The sequence below is a fragment of the Aulonocara stuartgranti genome (genome assembly GCF_965226115.1).
Source record: "Aulonocara stuartgranti genome assembly, chromosome: 16".
Taxonomy (NCBI): domain Eukaryota; kingdom Metazoa; phylum Chordata; class Actinopteri; order Cichliformes; family Cichlidae; genus Aulonocara; species Aulonocara stuartgranti.
Window position 1 is genome coordinate 22317600 of NC_138952.1, and position 11556 is coordinate 22329155.

Genomic DNA, 11556 nt, shown 5'->3' on the forward strand with positions numbered 1-11556 from the left:
CACAACAACTTTTGGATTAAACGAGACAAACAAAACTTGGTATGACCCAGTCAGCACTTCCTGTATTTAGTAGTGCTGTTTAATTCAGAAGCGCAGCTGTGCGGGGCTCTCCCACACAGGTACACACTCCATCACAGGAGCAAGAACTTCATGCAAAAGAAGATGAATTTAAGAAAGGAAAGTTAAAAGTTAATGTATGAGCTACAGAAACAAATGCCAAATAAGCATGTGTGTGATATACAATATAAAGGACCATGTGTCATCATTTATGTGTACACATGTGTACCGAAAACAAAGACTTCAATATGCTGTGTATGGTATTGGTGCATGGGATTACCCACTTTATAGCTGTGCGAGTGTGAGTGCAACTATCACGCGTACATTGCAAAATTTCCAGCATTTCCTTATTACGTATGTGTTTTATATTTCAAAGGGGGTTATGTAATAGAAAAACGCATAATGTGACACAAGCTGACAGGAAGTGGAACACATGTAGACCCTCAATGTGTCCCATATTCAGAGTACGGGGTTAGTGAGGGTTGGTGCGGGGTGTTGAGTTCCATGTCCTATTCTCTCTTCAGTCCATCAAAACATTCTGAATCAACAGATAACTTAGACCCCAGAGAAACATAAAAATGTGTTACTGCAGGATTGTATGCGAACCCAATATTACACAGATGCATGCAAAAGTAACTTACCCTCTGAGCTGGCTCAAATTGCCCTAGACCGAATCGTGTTTCCTCTTTATTCTCACTCGGGAGCAGGACTCAGGCGCCATTTGCATTTGTACAGTAGTGCTTGTGTGCGCAAGATTGATAAAGGCACAGAGGGAAACTATACGGAAGTGACCAAACATATCAACTGTTGGAGGACTTCAGCTGGTGCCTCATGAGTGAGGCCTATGACTAAGATCGGAAAAGAGTAGGAGTGTGTCTTTGCCAATGTTGCCATACCAATACTGCGGAGAAAAGAAAGAAGGTAGGAAAGAGTGGATGGCGATTGGACCGGGTAAGGGCACGCCGAACAGGATCAAAAATAGGCTGTGTGTGTGGAGTGGGATGGCAGTGGAAAACATGCCTATTGAAGTAAACATTTACGTTTTCATAAAGTCATTGACACCCAAAAGTAGAATTATATTTAAGTGCTGTTCATACATTAAGTACAGTATAATACCTAGCATGCAAGCAGTCATTCCACAGACCACACAACAACTTGAAGGGGAAGTAATCACTAAATTTGCCGGCTTCCTCTTCTCTGTTCCAAGTGTATCTTAATAAGTTAGTTAAAGCTGAAGTTGAAAAAAAAGAGCACAAGACCATCCATTCTGTGTAGCCCATTGCCCTTGAATGCATTTGCTGGTCTTTATTGATACATGGCTGTGAGTAATAACCTTGCCAAGAATAGATGCTCTTCATGGGGAAAAGAGAATTTTACAATTTCATCTTTGCCAGTTATTTTGTTTGATAATCCCTGACCAAATTTTCTCTGCCATTGTGTGGACTCACACCCTCACATCACGATGAGCCCTCCCTCCTATCTCTCATCCCTGCTCTTCTCTGTTCCACACTACGTGCCTCTCTATTTATACTGTTGAGTCAGTTTCCCTCTGACAGGACTGAGTGATAAGGAAGACTGAATCATCATGTCTTAGAAACTCAAGCTTTCATCTTTTGATACTCCCTAAAAAGTAAACACAGCATGGTTCATTAAAACCTCCAAAAGAACTGACCAGAAACAAAGTTCTGATAATGACAACTTTGCTAACAAACAGCAAGTCATAGATTAGAAAAGCATCAGTGTGTGCCCAGTGGAACATCCCTGGCATCGGTGGTGGCTCCAGAGATGGAGAGTTGTATCACTCCAGCAGGATGCTGGTCCATAGGTGTCTGGTTTCAGATGGCGGACATGCTGGGAGCACAGTGTGGAGCACAGCACAGCCAAGTGGACGACAATGGGAACACGCAGAGACACAGGTGTCCCTACCAAGAAACACAATGTGTGAAAAGACTGTGTTTATTTGTGAGCCTGAGTATGTGTGTACACATGTGAGCATACTGTCATGCATGTAACACGTGTTGATTTACTGTAAATGCACTTCTGCAATGCACGGGCTTGTGTGTGTGTTATGTATTTACGTGTGTTTGTGTTAGCGCTCTGGTATTGATTCACTTGCACTCAAGCTGCACTTTAGCAGCGCTCATGCATACTTCCCTCAGGACGATAACACCTGCAAATGGAAATGAAGAAAATATTCCTAAAAGAGAGACGCGTGGCTCTATGAAGACTGAACAATAACAAGAAGCAGTCTTGTTGCAGACAAAGAATGGAAATTCACCTCACTGTGACAATGTGTATTGCAGCGCCCATTACTGTTTTTCTTTTTCTTTATTTACAAGTCTGTGTGTGTGTGTGTTTGTGCGTGTGTGTTTCTTTCTAGCTCTCTCCCTGTAACTCACTGGAGGATGCTAACCCATCAGGTCCCTTGGCTCCCTTCCATGGGATGATGTCATTTTAGATGACATCACCATGCAGTGTATGTGTGTGTGTTTGTGCTATGTGTATGAGTGTGTGTGCAGCCCCCTTCACTACAACCCCCCACACACACACACCACCTCCCTGCAGCCCTCCCTTTGCTTCTTTTCTCAGAGGGAAGGTGCTGTTTGACACACACCCGCTATACCATCGTCCAAACTGCCGTGCTAGCACAAGTGCTCGCAGAAGGCAGAGCAAGGAGAATAAGAGAGACAGACTGCCAGGAAGCCAGAAACACACACACACAAAAGAAGGAGGCGAGGTAGTCTTTAAAGTAGTAGTGGTGTGATCTGAGGGCAGAGAAAGTGGTGTGGAGAGAGGGGATGGGCTCTGAGGGGCAAGTCAGTTTAATTACACAATATTGGTCCTACTATAACACCACAAAGCCCATGCACAAACTGTCATTAGTATAAAAAAACCCGTGGACTGGGGAGTGCCACAGTCTGTGTGAATTGGTTTTTGGCTCTATTGTCTATTGTTAACATGGTTATATATAAGACTCAACAGTCTGGTCCAAAAAATTCCAGTAAACAAATGAGTTAAAAAGGAATAATTCAACGTTTTGGAAAATTTGAGCCTTTGCTTCCTGCTAAGAGTTAATCTGTAACCGAACATTAAATAATGGGTTGCAGCCAACAGCTTAGTGTAGTTCCCTTTCTTCCAGGATTGGAAGCAAGAGGAAACAGCTAGGGTAACAAAATCCACATTCCGAAACCTAGAATGCAAACAAAAGGACATACTTGATCTTCTTTATTTAGTATGATACATATAAAAAAAACCCAAAATGTTAAAATGTGGTGTAATAGTAATAGCTTGAAACATTTCTGCACACCACGAGTTCTCATTTTTGACTTTTGCTTGTATTTCACTAATGATAAACCTTTTGTCTTCTGTGTTAATCATATGTTTTGCTGACCCATCCATATACCTCAGCTTCCTTTTGAAGCTTAATATTAATGCAGTATGTTGGAATATCCAGATTTACAACAGAAAACCCCCCAAAATCTTTGCAGCATGTTACAAAACCCTTGATTTGGTCTCTTCAGCTAGTCAAAGGAGCTTCACAGACATATCTCTTCAGCTAATTTACCCCTTCATGGCAGCAGTATGTTTTTTTTTTAAACTCGCCTTTTTATTTTGCATTCAGGCTTAAAATCATTAGAAGCGTGGCTGCTTTGGGTGTCAGCTGGATGCCTTGCTAACTGTCTGCTAGGCTTCACCTCAGCTATTTCAAACTGATCTCTTGCCTTTGTCGTCTTGGTGCCTTGTTGTGTAGTTAATTCTACTTACAGCCTGTCCAAGAAGTCTGTGCACCAGTTTTGCTCAGTGAAATCTGACTCTTTTGTCTTTAGTGTGTCTGTGGGATGCACCAGTAAAGCTGGGTGCTAACCAAGCACGATAGTGTTAGCGGATAACTTACCCATTAACACGAGCTTCAAAATTTTCACAAAGCATTCATTAGCCAATAGATGATGTCAGTGGATAAGTTCATCTTCTATATACAGTCTACAACTGCCTATCGCTGTGAAAAGCCTGTTATTTGAAAATATAAACTATATTGGTTTCAGATTTGACTGATGATTAAAGTTTTCACAGAAGAACTACGTGAGCTACTGTTATCTTTAACACCCACAAATTATGAATGCATACATTACAAACAGCATATCAACATTGCGAGCTGTTTTACAATAAATACTATCGCCATGCAGCAGTTGACCTTTTCTAATTTAATTTTACAATTACAGGGTGACAAGAACGCTCTCAAATTTTTGCCTCGACTAATTTAGTACAAAGATCTTCTCACTCACGTCTTTCATATGAGTCTCAGAGCAGCAGAGGCACTCCCACACTGAAACACGCCTGCTCTTTATTGAGCACAGTTGGCACTCTGAGCCAATGATGTCATCCTGGCGAATAGGGCAGCAATATGGGGATCAGCAAGTTTCTGAAATAAGACACAATGGGGATAGACATCATGTTTAGTAGTAGATATTCAAACTATCGGGACAGAAAGGTGAAGTCGCTGCTTCTTTTGTGTTTTCCTGTCTTCTATAGAGGACAATAAGGAACTTTGTAGACTTTCTGTCCACAATGGCTGGTCTCAAATTACATATTGCAAGTCTCAAAATATTGAGGCATGGTTAGAGGTTTTCATGTGGTGATGCGGAAGAGTTTTGATAAGTGGTTTTACAGTCTGGCAGTGAAATCTGTTGTTTTCAGCTGGGGATTGTTACATAGCGTGGCACAGATTGTAACCATCAGTTTGAAGCAATAACAGTCTCATTTTTAGAGGTTTGTATATGTGCTGAGGTGGGGGATTTCATTATCAGCTCCATAACCTATAACTAGGTTGTGAGGTCCGGGGATTTGGTCATGGCGTTCACCCGTCTGTCCTGTGAGAATAGGCCAAGGCCCCCGTCACCTCCACCTGCTCCATCCTCCAGAGGGGACCAAGGCTAAATTTAGTCCAACAAGGAAGCTCGTTTGTGGACGTGAGGCAGGAAAGAGATCCTCCAGATTGTTGGAAAACTAGGGCCTTCATTTTTGTGCCAAACATAGAGGGAGGGTATTTACTGCAAAAAATATTCCTCTTCAAGACCTGCAGTGTCAAAAGCAATATTTTTTAATATTAATGTGACATGACTTTAATCACAGACTGTATAGAAAAGATGTAACCACTTTGATGTCATGGCCTCACTCACATGAAGCCATTAATTTTGAGGATTTTGGCTAACTTGGTGTTTTGACCAGTTAAGGGGTGTCTCTGACTGAGAACCCACACATCCTAGCACCTTGTTAATCACAAAGCCCGGTTTTCTTTATTGGACCAGTATTTGCAACATGAATGTTGTCCCGTATTAAATTTGCCTTGATACAACTGAAACCGTAAAATCATCAGAAAAAGTGTGGTCACAGAACAAATAAGAAATAGGCAGGTTTTCCTCAAAACTGCTGGCTATTAGAAATAATGTCAGATTAACCCTTTAAAGCCGGTTGGAGCAGGCTCTGTTTTGTAACTATTTTTAAATCCCGGTAAAACTGCAACCATGTAAGCTAGCGCAATAATGTTTTTGCATATGAAACCGGAGGAGTTGTACTTACATCTTATGCCATCAGCTTGTCCTAGGTCACGGTTTCCTTCCACGTATAGCTTTGCAAAAACTGCATAAAAAGCACTTGCAGCAACAAAAACATAATATTCCAGAAACACGCTTTGCCAATCCGATCAGCTGCTCATAACACCTCCTACGTTGGAATAGACGTCAGCGCGAACTATCGCATGTCCGCCATTACCTGCCTGAAACCGGAAGTGATGTTGTTTTCGAGGAAATGTAGTTTTTTGTTTTTTTTTTTACCTTCAGGTCCTTATAAGCCTATACTGGTGTTTTTAAAAGTTATGTTTGACTTTATGACTTTCTGTGTCGTTTCTGGGATGCTTATTTTCGTTTTTCCTGCAGTATATAAAAATTGGTGTATTTCAAAAATAAAACTATGAAGACACTCGAAATAAATTTCCTGTGGTGGGAAACTATTTTGTGTAACTTTTTTGTATTTACAGTTTTGCGGGATAAGCCTCTTAAATTTCTCTAACTAGAAATATATGTTAAAAAAACCAAAACGATTTTAAATTTTTTTGTAGTTTATTGCACGTTTTTGCAATTTATGTAATTACTATGCTATGCACTTAATGCATATTATTAAAATTTGGGCTATAATGGTTGTATTGATGTATAGCAACTTGAAATGCTCCAAAAAATGGTACTACAGCATGTAAAAATATAATATAAGCTCTGGTGGACTTGGTTCTATGGTAGGTCTTAAAGCATGTCTGCACTGGCTTCACTTTTTCTTTTTTTAATAGAAAGCGTGACTAAAGCCTAACTTGGTTGTCACTTCTGTGACCCTTAATACAGATTATAAAAACTCGGATTAGATATCTTATTATTTAGCATTGCCATGGTAAATAACTTCTCTATACATGGACAGCCAAATTCAGCAGTAAGTCAGTAAGGATAATATACAGAGAAAACTCCAAAATTCAGATGAACCCCTATGAGCATTCACTTTGGCGACAGTGGGATGGAAAAACTCCCTTTTAACAGGAAGAAACCTCCAGCCGAACCAGGCTCAGGGAGGGCCGGCCTGGTTGGGGACAAGGAGACAACTGGGCACAAAAGGCATTTTGAAAGAGAGTCAGTGATAAATAATAACTCATAATTAAATAATCAGAGATGCTAGCATTACTGTGGTCTAATTATCAGAGCAACTTTAAAATATTTAATAATAAAATCTTGTGTGTTTTAAATTTTTATTTATTTATTGTTTATCTACTTTTTATTACTCATTTTGCACGCTTCTACAGTCTCTCATGCAACAAACAATGAAGCATGTGAAGTCTGCAAAAATTGGTAGCGCATAATGCCCTATAAATGCAGTGCCAACAAGCAATGCTGTTTTGTGTTTCTGTCATTTATATTATATGAAAGCTCATTAATGTGAAAAAGAGCGTACCATGGCAGCATCCTTGAAACCTTTACTTCCTGTCTTGAAAAACAAGCAAACAATGTGCTGACCTGTTTTGGTAAATACTGACACTTCTGCCCCCCACACCCATTTTTTTTTGCACATTTTACGAAGGGAATTCATTTATTGGTGAGAAAGGATTGTGAGAAGAAGACTAAACAGGGTGGACATTTTTTTCAGTGTTGAGGAGGCTGGGCACGGAGTCCACCCAGAGTGAGATGTGTGTCCGAGCCAAAAGCTCACACTCTCTCTGTTTCGCTGCACTTCTCAAAATAAAGAGTTGTAGTGTGAACACGTGCACAGGCACGCACACGTCCATGCAGACACACATGCACATGCTCATGCGCACTCCTGCCTTGAATGCACCTGTTGTCCTATATGGCTCATGCAGCTCTCCCTTGAACAGGAGGTGGAGCACTGAGAATTTCCACCTGTGCGTGGGAGGTTGAGTACGATTGCTTCTGACTATGTGTGTGTGTGCATTAAAATAAGTGACAGATAAAGAGGGAGACAATAAAAGAGGTTGGATGACGGGATAACTTGAGTCAATTTTCCCCTTTTAAACACACCCTCTTTAACACAGTCCTCAGCCACTCTTTGTCCACCCTTCAAAACCCCCACCCACCAGCCTTCACCCTCTGGGCCTTAATGTCACCCTATCATTGACATGTTTTGGGTCATTTCATCTGATGGGATCTCCTGGGAGAAATTAGCATGTGCAAAAGAAAAGTCCACAGTTTTAAAAGCTCAGTGTTTCCAATTTGCCGCCACATGCTTCAAATTAGCCACGTATTTACTAAGGTCAGGCACTGGGCGCAGAGCCCATTGGGGAGCATGTGTGGAGGTTTGAGAGGGAAAAAGAGAGAAAGTGGGAGCCAGAACCAAGTTAGTTTGACTGACATGCCCCACCGTGGTCTTATTTACTTATTTAGCTCAGTTTACACAAACAAATGCACAGAAGCATAACTGTATCAACAAATTGTTCTCTTGTGAGTGCAGAGGTTCAACACAGGTCCAGAAAATGAAATCATTTTATTATTCAGATCCCACAGCCACATCCACACATCCTGCTAAGTGAAGACACCAGGCTCTGATGAAAGCATCTTCCTGAATGCACATGGCTCGTGCTCTTGACGCTGAAAGGAAACATCTTGCTTTTCCGGTTAATTACAACAAGTATTTTTTTGTACTTACCAAGAAAAAGAAATATACATAAGAGCCACAAAAGATTAACACAATGGCTTGAAATTGTATTTAGAGTTATTTTAAAGTGGGTTTTAAAGTTTTTTGTTATTTGGGGTTTTTTTTTGTGTGTGTGTGGCACAAATGAATATGAGATTCTGCGGCATGGCTTTTGTCAGAAACCTGAAGGCTTGCAAGCTTATTATTAGGCATTTTTAGTCCTGGAGACTTGTTTTATTAGTTCTGCGGCCAAATGACATCCTTATCGCATCTGTTGTGTGTTTGTCTTGTTTGTATCACGACTCAGTCTTGGGTGAGGCTCCTCAAATGGTTTTATGTGTGCACATGCCAGTTTGTGTGTGTGTGTGTGTGTGTGTGTGAGCAAAAGCATGTGCACAAGCACACGCCTCATTGTGTGCGTGTGTATACGTGAGTGTGTGTGTGTGATGTGTGTGTGTAGCCAAGCCTAAAAGCATTTAAGCAGGAATGGGAGAGGGTCTGGAATCCTGGGATGACATCATTATCCATGATGTCATTTCTGCAGGGTGACTTTGGCACATGTGATTGCCTGGGTGAGGTCACACTTTCTCGTCTAACTCTCTGTAATTGACAATGAAACAGCGGGTCACTTCTGCAGATTGAGCCATGCCAATTAGGTAGTCAGAAGTTAAAGTTTTAAAAGGTGCTATCAAGCTTTTTGTTTAATTTGCCGTTACAGACATTTCTGTCATTTTCCTTTAATTGACCAGCACATGGAAAAATTCTGGATCGAGATCTGGATTTAATATTTACTCAGTTTTGATTTCGACATAAATGTTGTGTTAATATGAGAATTTATGATGTGTGTTTTTGTGCTTTGTGCAGCCTGCTGCTTGTGCGCAGTTACTGTATGACAGTGGGCGGTTTCTCCACGTGCTTTCTGACACCAGCCAATTATTACTATGGGTTTATTAGAATGGTAACAATCTTTGAGCTGAAAGAATTTGTAATTTACATACTGTATGTGCAGTAAAAGAAGAAGAAGCGAAACTAAAAGGGGAAAATGTGCAGATAGCCAGTTAGGCCTTTGTCTGTATGCGATGGTCTAATTTTTTGGTCCAATGTTCATTTTAACTTCTTTAACTTGTGCATTTCTACAGACTAAAAAAACAAAACAAACATGTATACTTTTTTTTGATTGACACGTTTTCCACTGTAAAGTTGTTCGTAAAAAAAGAGTTAGATCAGTTTTATTCACATCACCCCGATTCTTCTGATCGGGGTGAGTAAAACTAACCTGTCTCACGACGGTCTAAACCCAGCTCAAGTTCCCTATTAGTGGGTGAACAATCCAACGCTTGGTGACTTCGCAGAAGGCAATTTTTGGCATATCGCCTTCTGCTCTTAGATCAGCAACGTCTTTAAGAGGAGAAAGATATAGGAATGAACCCTCTAGCAGGATAGACGTACATGCATTAGATGTTGCATGTACTGAATATAGAGAGAGACACATTTCACGCATGAAACAGGAAGTTTCCCCACAGATCGAGTGCAACCATATATGGTGAACAAAATGCTGACCGTGCTTATAGCCAAACCCTTCACATCTACATTTAATTCTTATACCTCATTCTCAAATTGAGAATGCAAAGATTTCAAAACTAGGAGATCCTTTGATTTTACCAACTAACTACCAGAAGTCAGAACAGCAAATACACTAACGCTTAACCATTAACTTTACGAGACTATTGTGGCAGTGTGTAAGAGGCTGCGGTGATTGTTCAGGCCATAAAGCTTAAATTTGGAAACGGACTCAGCCGTTGCTCATTCAAACTGACTTAGTTCACAGCGATACTCATCTGGTGAATAGTTTTGTGTTCTCTTAAACAAAATGTGTCAACGGAAGATGAATCAGAGTCGTCTAAACCTCGAAGACATAGAAACTCACACACAGGGCTTCCCGGTGTGTCTTTCTCTTGTATGTATTGTTCTTCTAGGTCATTTGCATCCCCCTTTTCTTCAACACATCAATTTATCATAGCATGAACTCCTCACACACACAGAAACACACAGAAACACACAGACGCACACACACACATACACACACGGATCGCTCGAGGCAGACCATCCATTCTCATTAGTGCCCTGTTGCAGTCGGCTGACGGTAAACTGAGCGTGTGCCAAAGTCATAAACCTACACCTACACCCTCCTGCCATTACCTCATAATTATGATATCACACAAGTGTCTCAGAGTGATGACATCACGCCACCACATTCACGGTCTTGCCTTTTTCGATTACATTACATTTGGCTAGTTCATGCCCAGACCCCTACTCCTGAAAAGCCAAGGACAAAATGCAGACTATGCGACTGAGTCCAGTCTGGAGAATAATGACCATTTTTACTATTGAGGTGAAAGCATCTGGTTAAGCCATTGTTGTCCTGTGACAGAAGCTTAATGGTGGGATTAAATTTTCTTGTTCACGCTCTAAGATAACGATGTTGGCTAATAAAGCAGTCATTACCTATAGTGTGGAAATTTGCCAGAATTCGTGCGTCACATGAGTAATGTTTTGGTCTTTCTGGTCATAAACGATGACACACACAAACTGTCTGTCCATGCGTGTCCCAATATAAATATTTGCTGAAGCAGACAATTTCATGCATTACTTAAAACTGATGCCAATGTGTTTATTGATGGTGTGGGTTTCAAAAATCTTGCTTCGCTTCAATGTAAAGTCCTTTAGAGAATATGAAATCATGACAACTTGTTTTAGTTTTGTGGAAAATGGCAGTTCTGACATAAAAGCATAGATCCATCATGAGAACAATTTCACTAAAAGACTGGCTGGTTATTTTATGAAGCAGCAGGGTCAATCTGTCTTCTGAGGTAAGTTAAAGGGTCGGGCTTTCAGCCATCAAGTACCTGTCACTGCTGCAAAGTCTCTCTGCCTGCTACAAGACCTTCACATGCCCTGTTTGAGTAAAGTAAAGTAAAGTAAAGTAAAGTAAAGTAAAGTCACCCTAAATATGTTCACGCCTCATACACATATACTGATTTCACATAGTTAAAGACACATTAAAAAACCCCATGGCTGCATTCTGTAATGTGTTCGTTGAGTATGCACACAGACACATAGTGTACTACACGGGTCTGACATCTTTCACTTTGCAGATTTATATGGAATGAATACAATGACTTTGCTCTCAAATTATCCCAGTATGCCTGTGAAAAATCCAGATAATCTTTTAATGGCCTGAGTTTTCAACTGCCTCATTGGGCAGTTCATAAATCTGGGAGTGGAGAAAGCGCCCCTCGGCAGCTCCGGGTCCCCTTG

The 11556-nt window shown here is 40.7% G+C and overlaps 1 long non-coding RNA gene across 1 annotated transcript; it reads right to left on the reverse strand.

The window, feature by feature from the left end:
• Nucleotides 1–738: 738 nt before the first annotated feature.
• Nucleotides 739–5815, reverse strand: LOC309690303. The gene is made up of 3 exons (XR_014271700.1): nucleotides 5635–5815; nucleotides 4341–4477; nucleotides 739–1979 (listed from the first exon to the last, which is right to left on the reverse strand). It is a non-coding gene; the product is annotated as an uncharacterized lncRNA (long non-coding RNA).
• Between the last annotated feature and the right edge of the window lie 5741 nt (nucleotides 5816–11556).